The 19087-nt window shown below is 46.6% G+C and overlaps 1 protein-coding gene and 1 pseudogene across 2 annotated transcripts in view; one reads left to right on the forward strand and one right to left on the reverse strand.

Moving 5' to 3' along the window:
• Positions 1 to 19087, reverse strand: part of LOC147450004 (uncharacterized) — an 87132-nt gene that overhangs the window by 54076 nt on the left and 13969 nt on the right. The window lies entirely within an intron of this gene.
• On the forward strand, positions 14328 to 14847 carry LOC147450005 (uncharacterized; annotated as a pseudogene).

Below are 19087 nucleotides of genomic sequence, written 5' to 3' on the forward strand. Positions count from 1 at the left end.
ACCTCCAAATTGCTCAAAATATTGTGACCACCGTGCTTGGCGATCACTCCAATGTGCACTAGGCATAGGTTGAGGGCTTGGTGATCTGTGCGAACTATAAACTCTCTACCATACAGAAAATGCTTCCAATGCTTAAGAGAGTGAATGACAGACAAAAGTTCTTTTATCAGAAATTGACTAGTTCTTTTCTGCACTATTGAGCTTCCGACTAAGGAAAGCTACGGGACGACCATGCTGCTGAAGCACAACACCTATGGCGACATTGCTCGCATTCGTCCACACCTCAAAGGGGTCATCCCAAGAGGCAAGGATAAGACACGGTGCTTCTGTCACTGCAACCTTGAGAGCTGCGAAAGCCTCAATGGCTGCTTCGGGCAAGTCTACACGCTGACGGCAAGTCTTACCCCTTTCAAAATATCAATCATATGTGCGGCGATGCGTGTAAAATTCTCTATGTGCGAACTATATGCTTGACATAAACCAAGAAAAGAACGCACATCATATGTAGTTTTGGGCAAATCCCAATTACGTACCTGTTCCACCTTCGCGGGGTCTAGCTTGATGCCTTCTGCAGAAATGATATAATCCAGATAAGTAACTTCGGTGAGAAAAAACTCAGATTTCTTAGCTGATAGGTACAACTGGCACTCATCTAAACGGGTTAGTACCCTTTTGACATCCTTTTCATGTTAACCACACGATGCAGAAAAAATGAGAATATCATCAAGAAAGATGAACGCACATACACCAACCATCTCGCCGAAACGGTCTACCATGAGATGATTAAATGTACCCACGGCACTTGTCAATCCAAAAGGCATAACAACATACTCCCATTGCCCTCGCTCTGTGCGAAAAGCGGTTTTGAAGATGTCGCCTTTGAATACCCGTACCTAATGGTATCCACTTTTTTTTTTCCGACAAAAAGATCCTTCTATTAGTTAATGAAAACTGCCCATAGGGCTACAATCACCTCTGCAAGAGAGGGCTACAACAATCATGATGGGGAGACTCTCCCAATGAAAAAACAACATATGTACAATGAAGCTAAATAAAGAGATGGGAGGAGGAAAGAGCCACACAGGTGGACCGTAGTGCCATCTGAGCACACCCTGGACCATAGTGAAGAAAGGTCCAGGACGCCAGAGTCGAAGGAAAGCCTCTCTGCGCTCCCGCATGCGATCGGAGCTGCCCTAGAGTCGCTCGAACTGTCCTCTGAGAGTATGGATCAGCTCTAGCCAAAGATCTCGAACGGTCTCTGCTGGTGGTACAGGGCGAGCCTCGAAGATGTGGAAGCAACGGGCCCGCCAGATGAACCAGAGTGTGAGGCCGCTGATGAGCTCCCAACACTCCTCTCTCTCTCTGCACCACTCCTGTGGAGTAAGCTCTGTAGCAGGCTGGAGTGTAGGTCGACCCCCCTGTATCACTATTATCCTGCTGGTGGAGGATAACTCAAACTGAAGTGCCGAGCCCGTGAGAGTAGACCAAGCAGCTGCTCCCCATGTGTACTGCTGAGCGGTGGAAAGAGCTAGCATCAGTCGAAGAACACGAAGCCACACTTGCTGTGCTAAAGGACAGTCCCAAAGCCAGTGACGCTGACTCTCCACAAGATGGTCACAAGCTGCACATGCGGCCAAGAGACCACTATGTACAAGACAACTCCCAACTGTTGTAGCTCGATGTGCTACCAGCCACTAGAACAAAGTGACTCGCCTCTGCTATCTGGAGTCCCACAACCTCTCCCAAAAAGCTACCAAGAACTCAGCTGTGAGACCCTCCTCCTGCCAATGAGGTGTTGCAGCAGGACAAGCCTCTCTCTGTGCTGCCTGAATGTGACGTCTGTCACCAGCGTGTGACTACTATCTATCCTTTTTGTTGATTTCTTTCTTATTATCTATTTACTTTCACTTTTTGGAAACACCCCTAGGGAAATCTAATTGCCCTGCATTGCATAGCTAGTGTGAAACTGTCCAGAGGGAGTCCAGGCCTGAGGGCAAGAGAGCACTAAGGTTGGACAAGGACTATGGTTAGCCAAGTGGGTCATTGACTAGCCAAAGTGGAATCCTTTGCTACAGAGGCTACATTTCAGTTCTGGATGTGGCCACAAGTGTACAAAGAGGATCGGATGACCTAGAAAGATACAATGCCAGCATCTCCTAAAATTTAGAGAACTGCTATTTTGGGACCTGAAAATGTGTTGGCGTCATTACCTCCGGAATGACAAGGGGAACATTTTCTTACTCTGCCGTGAAGTCAACTGGGCAACCGGTTGGGAGATTTTTAGGCGGCAACCCCGAAACGGAAAAATGCTTGTAAATGTGCCAAGTGGCACATTCTGGTGCAGTTTCTAATGCAAGAGAGAGTTGGCGCTGAATTTTAAGCTGGGAGAGGCTCATTTGCAGCTTTTGTCACAGGTTAAGAGCTATGGAGTGCTTGCTTTCCCTCTTATGCACAGTGCGGTGCCAGGAGTGATGCCCTGCACGCTACGCACTGCTCTCTCTCTCCCCTTTGGCAGTATGTTATGCCCCTCTAGTGGGCTCTTCATTTGACCAATGTACAGTTGTGTGGGTTCATGCGCGATTGCCGAGGCAAGAGCCTCTTGCACAGGTACTGGATTAGCTAGCGGCTAATCCCCCCGCAGGTACAGGTGAATTCGGAGAGGTTTCACGCCAAAAATCTCGTCCGATTCAAAGGGCAAGTAGCCCTACACGTGCGGGAGCTCGAGGACTTGCTACGGATACGACCGGCACGCGAAACGGAGCCCGAAACAGTGAATTACAGCCTGCTGTGTATTTTTGCAGGTTTAGGGTTTTGGCCCTAAACGGTCCCTAATACCCCCAGGAGGTTCGGGGACGCAAGGGGACCTCTGTACAGGTGATCTGGCGCATTTTCAGGGCTGAAAACAGAGAATTCAGCGTGCTGCAGATGCTCGCCAGGTTTTGCAAAGTGCCCGTATGCGTTGGGAAGGTCGGCCAATGCGTGGGAATACTGACTGTGAAGGGTTCTAGTACAGTTATGCTGCCGAAATTGGGCTGGAACAGTGGAAATTCAGCCGAGTTTGTGCGGGGCAGCTTGTAGGGATCCACAGCATTTATTCCCTCTTTTGAACAATAAAGAAATACCGAAAGGGGCGCCTAAGTTAGGGGCCAATCTGGTGTCGGTCTTCTCATACACGTCCATTCTAGCATCTGTATCCCATTCCCCTCTCTTGTGTCACTATAGCGCAGGTAAAATAGACGACTAATAATGGGTGAAAGCTAAATCAAGGTTTGAAGTAAAGTCTACCGCCCTTTTTGGATTGAACAGGCCGGTTTCATGGTTCCATCGACGGGATTAAATCACTTTTTTCCATAGAAGTGAGCCTTGGGCAGTTTTGGGCTTGAAGACACACGGGATCATAGACCAGACACAGGGAATTGCAATTATGGCTGACAGACCAGATGATGTGACTGAAGAGGTTTCCTCTTCACAGGGTCAACAGACACATGAAGTGGGTGAGTCCTCAAGACCACCACAGACAGATGACGATATATTCAGGACCCAGTTGGCTACTGCTGTGGCTATGTTCACACAAGTAATGCAGAACCCGAGGCTTTTAGCCTTTCTGCAACCTCCTGTTCTGTCTCAGCAAGTTGGGTCACTGGATCATATTCAAAAGCCTGTTAAGGTTCGAGCACAGGTGATTCATACCGCACAGTCAATGGAAACACCTGTACACTTGACGGAGAACATGCAGTCTCCACAACCTATGCCTAAGGTGCAAGAATAGGTGGTTGAGATGCCAGTCTTTCAAGCTGTACCAGTTCAGCCCGCCACCTTTCAGCAGCCTATAGCTGGTTCTAATGGGCAGGGAAGCAACCTACACGCTATGCAACAGGTCTTCCCACCACCTTCAGTACACCCTGGCTATTTTGGAGGTGGATCCGTATTCCAGAGCATGGCTGGTCATGCACCTGGAAATCAGTTTTATACGCCAGGAACAGTGTTTGGGGGTGCTCAAACGATGATGCCTAACCCCATGTATGGTGTCACGGGTATGCTACCAAGATTTTAGAGCACTCAGGGCCAATTTGGGATGCCACAAGCAAATTTTGGTATGGCTGGAATTACAAATCAGCAGCCAAATATGGCGTTTCCAGGTCAAGTTAATAGCGGCCAAGGAACACAGATAAACCCTAATAGTGTTCCCATGTTTTAGTCACTTCCATATGACAATTTAACGCCGCTGGAGAGGCCAACTCCGTACAAAGAAGGTGGCAAAGGTGTGTCATTCACGACCTTTACAGGGTCTGATGACAGGAAGAAGGCTCTCTCATTCCTCCAGCAGTTTGACAAGGCCTATGCAGGGGGAAACTTTACAGAGGCTTCAAAGGTCCGCAAGGCAGCCACTTTCTTGAAAGGGAATGCGGGACAATGGTGGACAACTTTATTGCTTCAAGGGCAAGCTCCGTCCACATGGATTTACTTTAAGCAGATTTTTGCAACAGCATGGTTATCTGATGATTTCGAAGCAGATGTCATGACAGAATGGCACCAGCTTAATGCTGCCACTTGCAGCAATCTGGATGATTACAATCGGAAGTTTTGGAAAGCTCTACTTCCAGTAACTTCCTATAGGTTTGTGCCATTGACAGAACAGATTGAAAAATACTATTGTGGCCTACCCAAAGGATTGAGAAAATACTACACGAAGACAAAAGTCACTACTTTGACACAGCTCATCGAGGTAGCAAACACTGGCAATGGTTTGCTCAAGGGAGAAGATTGTGAATTTAACACTGGCGTCAAGGCAGGATCAAGCAAGAAAAATTCAGCTAAGAAGCACGTTCCCAATGAGGCTCCTAAAGGGACTCAGGAGTCGGCCAACGCAGGGAAAGACAAAGCTACGGCTGAATCAGAAAAAGGACCAGCAAAGAAATGGAAAAGACGTTTTCCTCGCAAGTCAAAAGAGCAAAAGAAGGTCCTGAGGACAGAGAACAAATGCTTTATATGTGAGCAGCCTGGCCACATTGCTTACAACTGTCCTACAAAGAAAAGGCCAGCTGATTCTGATGACAAGGAAGACAGGAAAAGAAAGAAGCCCATGGCTGGTCTAGTGCCAGATATGGTGGGCGACAAGCCAAATTCAGATGCAAGTGAGCTTTGCAGAGCATGGGGAAACGTCAGGGATCAAACACTGCTTATCTTCTTTGATCCAGGTGCCAAAGCCAACTTCATTTCCCCAGAATTGGCTTCCAAGTTGGGAATCAGACCTGAAGAGATGGGGTATACAGCAGAGGCAGGTTTGGCATGTCCTGGCCATACAGAGGCTGTGACACCCATCATTGGAAAGTTGCGTCTACATATCCAGTCCTATGTAGATGCTGAAGAATTTTACATCATGCCACTGGACGGATGTGATGTGTTGTTAGGTATTCCTTGGTTATTTCGTGTACAGGGAATCATGGATGCCTACAACAAAAAGATCACTGTACAGAGCAGGGGAAAGACTCACATTCTGGATGTAAAGCTTAAAGGGGAGTCTATTCCTACTGTATCAGCTTCTGCTATTACTTCTGTAATGAAAAAGCATCTTTCTGCGTACTTGGTTTTTGCACGTGAAGTGTCAGATTGTGATGAATCAAATTTATCTGTTCTAGATAAAGAAAGGTCAATGTTTTTACAACAGTATAGTGACTGTTTTTCCGATTCATTATCGTCTCAATTACCGCCAGAGAGACCCGAGGACCATGCGATAGATTTGGTGCCAGGTAGTAGCCCACCAAATAAGCCTCCGTACAGGGTTAGTGCGGCTCAGCAGAAAGAGATAATGGGCCAAGTACAGGAGTTGTTAGAAAAGGGGCTGATTCAGCCCAGTTCATCTCCATTCTGTTCTCGAGTGTTGTTGGTGCAGAAAAAGGATGGCTCATGGCGTATGTGCATCGACTACCGTGCACTGAACAAGAATACCATCAAGAATAGGTTCCCTATACCTAGAATTGATGATATTATGGACAAATTAGAAGGAGCAGCTATGTTTAGTAGGATAGATCTAAAGAGTGGGTACCATCAGATCCGCATTAGATCAGAGGATGTGCACAAGACTGCTTTTAGAACAACGTTTGGCCTTTACGAATTTTTAGTGATGCCCTTTGGTCTCACAAATGCTCCTGCTACGTTCAATAGGATGATGGACAGAATTTTCCGTCCACACCAGCAGTTTGTTGGTACATTCTTTGATGACATGATAGTCTACTCAAAGAATGAAGAGGAGCATAGGCATCACTTGGCCATTGTGTTCAAAGAGCTACGCAGTCATAGGTTGCTCATCAATGCAAAGAAAAGTGAGTTTTTTTTGGAAGAGATTCACTTTCTGGGACACATTGTCTCAAAGGATGGTGTCAGAATGGATCCTGCAAAAGTTGAAGCGATCAAGTCATGGCCAAATTTGAAGACGGTGCATGATGTCGGAAGCTTTTTGGGACTATGCTCCTATTACAGAAGGTTTATCCGAAATTTCGCTGAGATTGCTTCACCTTTACATGCTCTTCAAAAGAAGGCAATCACCTTTAGATGGACACAAAAAGAGATTTCAGCTTTTAATCTCTTAAAGGAAAAGATGACTTCAGATCCAGTCATTGTGTTGCCAGATCTTAGGAAGTCATTTGTGGTCCAGTGTGATGCCTGCGGTAGTAGCATTGGTGCAGTGCTAATGCAAGGTGGCAGGGTAGTAGCCTATGAGAGCAGAATTTTGCAAGGGCCAGAGATGACCATGCAAGTCTATGAGAAAGAGTTACTGGCTGTGATTCATGCGCTCTTAAGTTGGAAACACTACCTGCTAGGTGCAGATTTCGTTGTCCAAACGGATCATCAGACCTTGCGATACTTCTTGACACAAACAAAGTTATCTGAGAAGCATATGCGATGGGCAAATATCTTGTCCATGTTCCATTTTCAGATTGTGCATGTGGAAGGCAAGAAGAACGTTGTGGCTGATGCTTTGTCGAGGAAGCCACAAATTTCAGCTGTGTCGATTCCTTATCATCATGCACTTGATGATATGAGAGAACAATATGAAAATGAGGAAGATTTTGCAAGGGTCTTTGAGCAGCTAATGCAAGGACAACGTCATGAACACTATCTTCTTAAAGACGGGTTCATGATGATGCATGGCAGATTGTGTGTCACAAAGCCATTGCGACGCAAAGTTATGGAAGAGAGTCATGTCCCACCGTATGCAGGGCATCGTGGTATCGATGCTACAATTAAAGCGGTTGAGACATTCTTCTATTGGCCTACATTGAGAAGGGATGTGGATGCCTTTGTGCGAGAATGCCTAATATGCCAAAAGGTCAAGTTTGACAGGCAAAAGGCACCAGGATTATTACAACCACTACCTATTCCAGATAAACCATGGGAAAACGATGGTATTTGGACCATTATTTGCAGATTCAGCAAACAGGCTCATTTTATTCCTGTCAGGAAGAAGATAAAGCCAGATCAAATGGCACGCTTGTTTATGAGCAATATTTTCAAGTATCATGGCATGCCACAGTCGATTGTTAGCGACCGTGATCCACGCATGACAAGTTTGTTATGGAGAGGCTTGTTTGAGAATATGGGCACAACGCTCAAATTCTCTTCGTCATTACATCCTCAAACAGATGGGCAGTCAGAAGAGGCAAATTCTACTGTCCTAGATCTGCTGAAGTGCTATGTGTCAGAGCATAAAGGAAAGTGGGAGCAGTATTTGCCATTGGTGGAGTATGCATACAATAATACAGTGCATTCATCAACTGGCAAGGCACCCTTTGAGATAGTTGAAGGTGGCAAGAAAGTTCCTCCCATACTGCATACAAAGGACAAGATATTTGAAGCAGATAAGTATGTTCAGGACATGAATGAAATGTACAAGAAGGTCAAAGTGGCCTTAGAAAGGACTCAGGCAAAGCAAAAGAAAGCAGCTAATCGTCACCGTCGTGAAGTGGTATATTCACTTGGTGATTGGGTGCTTTTACGCTTTGAAAAGGCAAGGTTAAAGAAGATGAAGGGCAAGGAAAGACTGTTTCCAAAGCTCAGCATGCGTTACTATGGGCCTTTTCAAGTGTGCGACATAATCAGTGATGTTGCATATAGGCTGAAATTGCCTGACAGTTGGAAGATTCACAATGCGTTTCATGTGAGTCTTCTCAGACCCTATGTGGGTGATGTGCCAGAAGATATGCCAGCTGAAGATCAGCCGGAAGTCGAGGAACTTGACGAGATCTTGGTCCCTGAATAGATTTTGGCACACAAAGAAAGGAAAGTGAAAGGCAAGGTTGCTAGGTGTTACTTGGTAAAGTTCAGAAACTATCCACCAATGGATGCTAAGTGGATGGAAGAAGGTGAACTTGCAGAGTCACCCACTGTGCTATCACTTTACCTGGAAGCCTTCGATTTGCAACCTACCTTGACCCCTTGATTTTCAAAGCTACATGGATTGTCAGTGTGACAATGGCTTCTGAAACAAATGATGTACATGGTATTTAAAGTGAGCTCAAATGAAATACCTGTTACATGAATGTTAGAGTTGTACAGATTGTCAGTTTGGCAATTGCTCTTATGGAATGTCCAAAAGTTTGGTCAGTGCTATAGAAGTGAGTATTTCTTGTCAGTTTGTCAAGGATACAGTGATTGCTTCTATTGAAGAGTACATGTGTAACTGCATTCTTAAACTGTCGGTTTGGGTATGCTCGAAAGTGTTACGGGATCCGACGTGTACTACAATACAGTGGCAAAATGTGCAGCTACCATTTTGTCATTCGAAAGTTAGTGACTCAAAGCAATGGCAGAGTGCGCAGCTACCACTATGTCATTGGGACAGGGTTCACACGCAGGCAATACATGAGTCGACGAGGTGTTGAGTACACCAAGGTTGACAATGAGCATGTATGTGTCGTATATGTGTCGACAGGTGTTGAATACATCAGTGTTGACAGTAAGCATGTACGACATAGATGCAAACGAGGACGTTTGAGATTTCAAGAGGGGGGTATGTCACCAGCGTGTGACTACTATCTATCCTTTTTGTTGATTTCTTTCTTATTATCTATTTACTTTCACTTTTTGGAAACACCCCTCGGGAAATCTAACTGCCCTGCATTGCATAGCTAGTGTGGAACTGTCCAGAGGGAGTCCAGGCCTGAGGGCAAGAGAGCACTAAGGTTGGACAAGGACTATGGTTAGCCAAGTGGGTCATTGACTAGCCAAAGTGGAATCCTTTGCTACAGAGGCTACATTTCAGTTCTGGATGTGGCCACAAGTGTACAAAGAGGGTCGGATGACCTAGCAAGATACAATGCCAGCATCTCCTAAAATTTAGGGAACTGCTATTTTGGGACCTGAAAATGTGTTGACGTCATTACCTCCGGAATGACAAGGGGAACATTTTCTTACTCTGCCGTGAAGTCAACTGGGCAACCAGTTGGGAGATTTTTAGGCGGCAACCCCGAAACGGCAAAATGCTTGTAAATGTGCCAAGTGGCACATTCTGGTGCAGTTTCTAATGCAAGAGAGAGTTGGCGCTGAGTTATAAGCTAGGAGAGGCTCATTTGAAGCTTTTGTCACAGGTTAAGAGCTATGGAGTGCTTGCTTTCCCTCTTATGCACAGTGCGGTGCCAGGAGTGATGCCCTGCACGCTACGCACTGCCCTCTCTCTCCCCTTTGGCAGTATGTTATGCCCCTCTAGTGGGCTCTTCATTTGACCAATGTACAGTTGTGTGGGTTCATGCGCGATTGCCGAGGCAAGAGCCTCTTGCACAGGTACTGGATTAGCTAGCGGCTAATCCCCCCGCAGGTACAGGTGAATTCGGAGAGGTTTCACGCCAGAAATCTCGTCCGATTCAAAGGGCAAGTAGCCCTACAGGTGCGGGAGCTCGAGGACTTGCTACGGATGCGACCGGCACGCGAAACGGAGCCCGAAACAGTGAATTACAGCCTGCTGTGTATTTTTGCAGGTTTAGGGTTTTGGCCCTAAACGGTCCCTAATACCCCCAGGAGGTTCGGGGACGCAAGGGGACCGCTGTACAGGTGATCTAGCGCATTTTCAGGGCTGAAAACAGAGAATTCAGTGTGCTGCAGATTCTTGCCAGGTTTTGCAACCTGCCCGTATGCGTTGGGAAGGTCGGCCAATGCGTGGGAATACTGACTGTGAAGGGTTCTAGTACAGTTATGCTGCCGAAATTGGGCTGGAACAGTGGAAATTCAGCCGAGTTTGTGCGGGGCAGCTTGTAGGGATCCACAGCGTTTATTCCCTCTTTTGAACAATAAAGAAATACCGAAAGGGGCGCCTAAGTTAGGGGCCAATCTGGTGTCGGTCTTCTCATACACGTGCATTCTAGCATCTGTATCCCATTCCTCTCTCTTGTGTCACTATAGCGCAGGTAAAATAGACGACTAATAATGGGTGAAAGCTAAATCAAGGTTTGAAGTAAAGTCTACCGCCCTTTTTGGATTGAACAGGCCGGTTTCAACGTCCCAGTCGAACAGTGTACTGAAAGAAAGGGACACCTGGATAGTCCGCCGAGAAGAAAGGGTCCCTCCACAGCCACTCTCCAGGATCCCACTGTACTCATGCCAATGAGCAGCTCTCCCAAGCCCACCCACAGTCGCCAGTGACCAGTCTCAAGAGCTGCTGGGTCGGGATCTATGACACAAGTCCTCCCACAAATGCCCACCACTCGGATCCTCTGAAAACAGCACTCTGCAACCTGTGGAGCCTCTACTGCAACTCTGTGTAAACGTCCCTCACCCTGTAGCTCGAACAACAGGGAGGGTACTCTCTGAACAAGCTCGAACTGAGATGAGAACCTCTAGTCGCATGAAGGCTCCCATCCATCTAGGCGCTCCTGACTCGAGAGGTGTCAGCCACTCAGATGGTTCTACCTCTAAGATGTCCTGACACATGCTCTACACCTCTCTCATGCTCTGTAGCTGAATGCCCTCAAGCTCCTCGGACAAGCCTGAAAGTTGTAACTAGTCACCTAAAGAGCGTGATGGACCCTCTACCATGGGACCCCAGGAAACACGAGGTCGACTACCAACCAAGTGGCCTCTCTGAGTGCTAACCATGGGGTTCCAAACAAGGGGCTGTCTCAGACGCTCCTCCGTGCAAGTAGGCTGACGCTGCTCCAAGCCTCTCCGATGCTCCCAAGATCGGAGCAGACTCACAGCAAAGCGGTCCTCCAATGTCCTGCTCAAGCCACCTCTACGCATCTCTGTGAAAATCCATCTAGTCGAGGGTCGCCAAGGGCCTCCAGCCTAAGGCACCCTAGTACTAAGCCGCTGAAGCAAGAACTCTTTCCAGGGCTCCTCACCTAGAAGAAGTCCTCTGATGATAAACTTCCCAAGAAGGGCTCTGCTCTGCTCTAATGGGTCTATGATCCCCAACTCTCCCTGAGAACAAGGCTATCTGAGTGTTACGTCCTGACCAAAGAAAGTTCCTAATCAGCCTCTCAACCTGGCTGATACAAGAACTCGAGAAGATCCAACAAGAAGTGATGTACCACATAGTAGCCAACAAACTTGGTATACAAAGTTGAATACCTGTCTGGAGCCTTAAGCTTTGGGTAATTGGAGAGGCAGGGATAAATGCCGCTTGTGCTCCTCGTAATTCACGCTTTACCTGTACATGCGAAATGAGAGGCAAAGAATGCAGACCCTCCTCAGTACGAATGATCATGGGAGAGTCACTCTTGGCATTTAATGTGAGAGTGTTGTCCTCCCAATCAATAAGAGGGTTATGCTCACGAAACCATCTAATGCCCAAAAGCATATCACATCCTGAGAGAGGAGACACGAGAAATTTCCTACGGAAAGCAGCTTGTTGAATTGTAAACAACACATCAAGGCACTCTTTCGTGATGAGAGAGTCCATACCGGGAGCGAAGCCAGACACCTCGAGAGGAGATGTCTGACTAACCTCTAGGCGGGCTCTCTCTACTAGAGAGGCACTAATCACATCATGCATACTGCCTGGATCAAACAATATAACAAAACGCTGACCCTTTACATGATCATAACACTTCATGAGAGACTCATCAATGTGTGTGTCAGAGACATGAGAAGATTCAACTTGGTTCATTAAAGTGCTTGTGGTTGCTGTGGGTGCCTTAGGTTCTCTAGGTGGGGTTATCTTAGGACAAGCCTTCTTAATGTGATCCTTGACGTGACAAGGAGGTAAAGCCATTATTCAAGAGTTTCGAACTCCCAAATCGGCTTCCTCCTCACCCCCTTCTCCGTAGATTTTGTTCATCTTATCTTATCTTACCTTCTTTTTGGACCCTCAGTCCTTAACTGAGATGTATCCCAAAATCCCCCCACGTTTGTAATGTTTTGTCTTTGGTCCCATGGGTCATACCTAACCTCCGTGGATGATAATACAATCTCTCTCTCTCTCTCTCTCTCTCTCTCTCTCTCTCTCTCTCTCTCTCTCTCTCTCAAGTTGTAAGATGCTTCGGATGTCTGCATTTGCAACCATCTGAACTTGATCCGATAGCTGCTGCATACATGGACCTTTGCTCATAGGATCTGCCACCGAATCGTGGTTATTGGCAGAAGGGAGCTCCGAAACAGTAATTGCTATGCGTTAAAATCCACATCACAATCATTCCATGCTTCGTATGCATCTCCTAAAGAGCAACGTTGCAGTATACTGTTGTTGCTAATCCCAACTGCGGCCGCATTGGCTCCCACCTGCACGCAGTTTAGAAAGAGAATCTCTTTATAGGCTGCAATATTGGCAATATTCTCTGTAAAATTTCTGCTACCCCACCCAAATGTTGAATGGCCAGCAGTGAGCTACTGCTAAAAGGCTAATAGGTGCTGACATATTGGTATGCCTATCTCCAGAAATGCCATTACTCCGCACTCCTTGTTCTTCAGCTTCTCCAGCATCAAAGCTCTTTGTGTGGAAAAAAGAATTACCTTCCGCTTTTGCTCTTTGACTATTGTTTTGATCCTGGTCGGCAACGTAGGCACATGCATGATTGACTATTTGACTTCTGTTGCAATGCTGCTACATCTCCTTGGAGCTGCACATTAACCAACTCCCACGGACAGCATATTCTACGTTGAATTGCTCATGATAGATGTTTCTGTTTGTCAGCAGATCGCTCTAAATTGCTTGCCTCATCAAATTTTCAAATAGGCTATCAACAGAGCTGGACAAGGAGTGCGACTGAAGTCAACAGCCCATCAGACCATGACTTGCACTAGTGGCAATATTCCCCAATGCCTTTCCCTCGACATTGAGCTGTCAGCCACAAATCCCATCACAGTCTCTGCTAAAAGCGCAAGCAGCTAGCACTGAAGCTGTTGGCTTAATTACTTGAGGATAACCATCATAAGCTTCCGTGTGATCGATCCTGCTAAGCTTTTCTGCCCTCATGTCCACTTCGACGTTTATTCTTTCCATTTATTCGGCCGCTTCCGTCTGCATCGCCAACACCCTGATAGCATCAACAGAAAAATGTGTTGAACGGCCTGCGAAGGCAATGAGTTTTGGTGGTTCGACTCCAGATTAGGCCAACTGATTATTGATTGAAATCTGATTATCTTCTGTTTCAGTAGCACTAGAATTACAGACCTCTGCCATTGGTTGATTACACGAAATATCTGATCTTTGAGGATGCTCATCACATCGGCAAGCATCCGAAGTATCCTCCAGCTTCATAATCTCCGAAATATAACCAGGGTTTGAAAGGTCTCTTGCTGCATATCATTTCCATGAACATTGAAGGATGGCCGAGGGCACATGGTTGTTGAATCTGCATGAGATTATATACTTGGAGCGGCATAATGATGTCCATAACTAGTTGCGCGTGCAAAAATGAGCTGAGTAAGGTGGTTGAAGCTGGACATACTGTTCAGCCAGCCATTGGGTCTTGCTGCACAAAAAGCTGCTATGATCGCTACCATGGGAAGGCGCAAGTAGGCTTATAATTAGGTATTGAGGCTTCACTGCAAAAGAAGGCCGACTCGAATATGCCGATGGGGACAAACCTGCAGACAAAGCTCCGAGCTGCTTCTGGGGAACCTGCTAACTACTTGTGGAGAAGATCGAACTGCTTCTGTACGAGAGCAATTGAGCAACGCAAAGTGGTTTTTTTATTTTATTCACTTGGTAGCTTTTTGCACGGTTTTTTAAAGAGCTTTTCATGGTAATGATGTTTTTTTTTAAATTTAAATATAATGCCACCTGGTGGTTTCTGTGTTCAGATACTGCCTTGGGCTCATCAAAGTAAATAGGGTTTCCCTTCCTTCCTCCGTCCGCCTCTCCCTCGCCATCTCTTCTGTTGCGCAGCAGCAGAATGCCTCCTCGACGCAAGGGCAAGGGCAAGCTCGGCGATGGAGGAAGCAAGGAATTTCAACCTGAGGAGGATTTGCCTCTCGTCGTCCAGGTACGCTACATGGAAACCTCGTGATGTAGCTCGTTCCATTGATGAAGTGATGAAACATGGGATACAACAAGCAGCTCGTGAACTGGGCCTTCCCAAGAAACATCTGGTTGCCCGTCCATCAAGCCTCTGATGGACGACGGTTAACCATTTCTAGTCGAGGAATGGGTGAGCAAGTATTTTGTGGTGGTCGAGGCGAGCTCCGATGCTGCAGCAATCGGGTAAAGCAAAGGCGGATCGTGAGCTAACGTCCCAACTGCTTAAGAAAGGCGTGGAAGATCTTCATCCGTTTGCACCCAAAGCGCCAGAGGTCACTAGTGAGACATCAAAAGAGATAGCAGCATTAAGGGCACAAATCTTCGTGTTGGAGGAAGAAAATGTGAAGATAAAGGCAGGCTCCCAGAACTCGCTGCAGGTCGCCACCCTCCAATAGACAATCGCTCTTAGGGTACAGGTCATTGACCAGCATGCCAAAATATCTGACCTTCAAGGCATACTATCTGCCCTTCAGGAGGAAAACATCCAACTGATGAACATGATAACTGCACAACAAGAAAAAATTAACAGTCTTTCAGGTATGGAGTTGATAATGATGAGAAAGCTACTCGATCTATGCAAGGACAAATGTAAGACTATTCTGATATTACATGGCTTTTGTATACACCTCTAATAGTATATGCATACATGTTGCTTCAGACAGTGAAACAAAATTCTGGTTTAGTTGTTGAAGGCTTATTGATTGACCCTTTTGTATCCTGTTTTACTTCTCCTTACAGGTTTCCTCTAGTGTAGCCATTTCTGGTTAGTTGCACAAGACGTTTACATGGGTGACAGAATTTTTGAGGAGATGGTTTCGGTGGGCTGAATATCTACCAGTCATTATCTCGTCGCCTATTTCCATCACACGCATCTGCTTGGGCTGCCTGCAGCCAATGGCTCCTCCTCTGGCTTTATGCATGTGTGCATGTGCTTATGCGGCAGCGCTATGTAGCAAGGAACTCGTGATAGTGATAGCACTTTAACCAAGGGCCAAGATGGAGGTGAGAGCTATCATTTTTGCTGACAACTCTCTTTTCCTCTTTCTCTCTCTTAGGTTTTCGGGTGTCTAGTCGATTGCTGCCTTGGCTCCTCCATAAAGCCTATAGTAAGCTCATGCTAAAAACTTGCAAATTATTGGTTAGCAATGCAAGACCCATAATAAGCATAAACTTATCACCGTCTGTATGATGTGGCGATCTTGCCGAGGCGGCCAGAGGCTTCTAGAATCTCTTTGTAGAGCACAAGGTACTTTTGCTGACCATCAGAAGTGGTCCCAGTGCTTGCAAATTATTGGTTAGCAATGCAAGACCCATAATAAGCATAAACTTATCACCGTTTGTATGCTGCGGCGATCTTGCCGAGGCGGCCAGAGGCTTTTAGAATCTCTTTGTAGAGCACAAGGTACTTTTGTTGACCATCAGAAGTGGTCCAAGAGCTGAAAGGAGGGAATGCATTGAATTAAGACTTAATAAATGCACAGAAAACCAAGGAAGTCCTTGCTTGCTACACACAAATGCACAATGAAAAGCTGAATAATTACCTCGAAGACAGTTTTAATGGGGTCTGCTGCAAGAATCGCAGAGCGACCGCCCTCAGCGATTCTATCGAAGTAAGCTTCGGATCAGAATGGGTAACAATACATACTCTCGGTTTGAAGGCGTGGAAATCTGTGTGGCCCTCGAGGCTACACCTCTCATGCAAATACTCTATGTGCGAATTGCGGCGTAATATTTCTGTGAGTATGTTGATTTGCATTGCCGCAATGTTCTTTGTCTCTTCGACGAAGCCAGCGATGGTGGAGTCAATGGCAATGCGGGCAAAGGTGGAGATGGGGCTACTGTCTGCAGCAGCAGGCATGATAGGGGGAATGAGAAGTCCGGCAAGTGTATGTGTGTGTGTGTGTGTGTGTGAGAGAGAGAGAGAGAGAGAGAGAGAGAGAGGTGTAGATGGAAAGAGCCTAGAGGAGACTCCAAAATGTGTATGTAGAGGGGTGCGAATATATATGTGTTTTGAAAAGAGCGAAAAGGGAGGACAATGCTTGTGGGTTGTAACCTGTGATGCTATGCTTTGAATGTGTATGCGTGAGAGAGAGAGAGAGAGAGAGAGTCACGTGCACATCTAACCCTATGTGTACGTGGACAAGCTACTTCATGACAAGGCTTCAGTTAGCCTAGCTTAGGAAGTGTTCTGGTGGCACTTTTGTAAGTCTGTTCGCAGACCGTGCATGCCCAGGCACTTAGAGTAGATGCATATCCTCTGGTTGCACAGAGCATGATCATCAGCATTGCTATCAGATTCCATCAGGAGCAATTTACAATGCAGAAACCTATTTTCCCTATTTTAGCCATTTTTCACTTATTATTTTTAAGTGACTTTTGTTGGGAACTGGGTAGGACAATTTGACTCAGCTTGTATAAAAGAAAACTAGCGCTAGTGCATTCTGGCAGAAGAGGAAGGAGAGCACAGGCATCAAATTGCAGCAGGCCCTCTGGAAAGCTTCTCAAGCAAGAACCCTCCCATAACCCCTAGCGTTTCAGCCTTGGACTACTAGTGTTTTCAGCCTTGGATTATTGGGGTTTCTAGTCTTGACCGACACCAGCAGATTCAACGTTTTCCAAGCCAGTAGGTTAGTGTTTTTTCAAAACCAGCCAACTGGCATTTTCAAGCCAGCAAAACAGCGTTTTTCAAGCAGCAGACTCAGCATTTTTCAGCCAGCCAATCAGCGTTTTTTGACAGCCTGAAAGTCAGCGTTTTCAGCAGCATAGATAGCAGCAAATCCAGCATTTCCAGCAGATAGAGAACAGCTAGCGGATAGTATTTTCAACCAACCGTCGTCGTCGCCGCTCTCGTCGTTGCCGTCATCTCCAACCTAGATACACATTGCATCATAGCCTCACAAACTTGCATCAGCATCTTGTACTAGATTTGTGCAATCAATAGCATAGACTTCTCTCGCCACCGAGAGAAGGGCTTTTGGAGGAGGGTTTGATAACTCGTCTGGTGTCGTATTCTTCTCTCTTTATCTCTCGGTCTCAGCACCTTCATTCACAGTGTTTATCCACTTTGTTTATGATCACTTGCACTCTCTCATTAAAGGAACGGAAGGCTCTCCCTTCCGTAAGTAAAAGGAACCTTGAGCACAGTTCGGAGCACTCATGTTGAGCAAAGTTCAACATTCACTTCTGTTGCACCTTACATTGGTATGAGAGCTTTGACAGTGTTCTGTATCACTCAAGAAAAGAACCACATAATTTTATTTTATTTTTGCTTGTTGTGGTCGCACGTAACCCAAGTCCTCTTGGGCGTGTCGATTCCTAATCGTGTCTTTGAAGAGTGACAGGAAACCCAAGAAAGAAGGACTTGTCCAGCCTCCCCTTATCTCTCTTTTCACTCATTGAGAGCGGACCGTGCACTTAGCGGCTGGCCAATCAGCGTAAGGTGGGAAAAAGCAACCTTGGTGTGAGCGCAAGGCCGCCAAGGGGTGCGCTCGCGGGAAAGAGAAGAGCTCAGGTAAAGAAAAGATCCTTCTCTAACACAGATTGCAAGCTAAAGAAGAACCTCAAGACTCAAGACCCTCAAGAATCTCAAGAACCAAGACCCACAAGACCCCAAGTTCGTCGTGAACTTCAGAACCCACGACTTCAAGTGTATGGTCATTACCCGAAGCGGAATGGATACTTCGCATGGAGGTGATGAGCATGGCAGTGGCGAAGAAGAATTTTCCCCACCAAGAGGTTTTTCTGACCCTCCCCCTTCCCCATCTACGCCAAGGATTGCACCAAATCCTATGGAGGCTTTGGTCAAATCGATGATGGACATGATGCTACACCAAGAAGTGCGACGCCAAGAAAGAAAGGACTCCTTGGATCGCGAGCGTGAGCAAGCGCGCTTCGCGGCCGAGGAACGAAAAGAAAGAAAAGCAGAAAGAAAGGCAGCTATTGAGCGTGAGCGTGAGCAAGCGCGCTTGGCGGCCGAAGAAAGACATGCACCATTGAGCGTGAGCGTGAGCAAGCGCGCTTGGTGGCCGAAGCAAGAAAGCAGGCAGCCGAAGAGAGACGAGCTGCTTTGGAGGCAGAGTGTGAGGCACACAGAGACCAACGCATGTAACAGTTGGTCCGACAGGTTCTCACCTCGAAACCCGAGCCGGCCAAAGATGTTGGTGGTTCATCAAGTGGCGCAAGCCAAGATTCGGACTCCAACAATCCCGTTACCGAGAAGCCGACTTTCAGTAAGTATGATGGTAAGATGAATGCTACTATCATTCATTCTTGGTTGCATCAATTTAATGCTTACTTTGCGACAACTAAGAAGACAGGAAATAGCAAGGTTTTGACGGCAACTATGTACCTTGCCGGTGATGCCATTAATTGGTACCACGCATGGCAAGGGCCACAGTTGACCGCGCACCTAGAGGAAGCCGAGGAAGGCAGTCTCTTTCCTTCAATCGGGTCGACTTCCAAGACAAGCTCAAGGCGCGGTTTATGCCACCACAATACCTCGCACGATTGAGGGACAATTGGCGTGGTTTCAAGCAAAATGGTATGCTAGTTATGTCTTTCTCTAATCGTGTTTTGCAACTCGGCACTCAATTACGTAAATCGGATGCTGAGTGCAAAGAGGCATTCCTTTATGGA

This window comes from Adiantum capillus-veneris, chromosome 10 (assembly GCF_014529385.1).
Source record: "Adiantum capillus-veneris isolate H3 chromosome 10, ASM1452938v2, whole genome shotgun sequence".
In the NCBI taxonomy this organism is placed as follows: Eukaryota; Viridiplantae; Streptophyta; class Polypodiopsida; order Polypodiales; family Pteridaceae; genus Adiantum; species Adiantum capillus-veneris.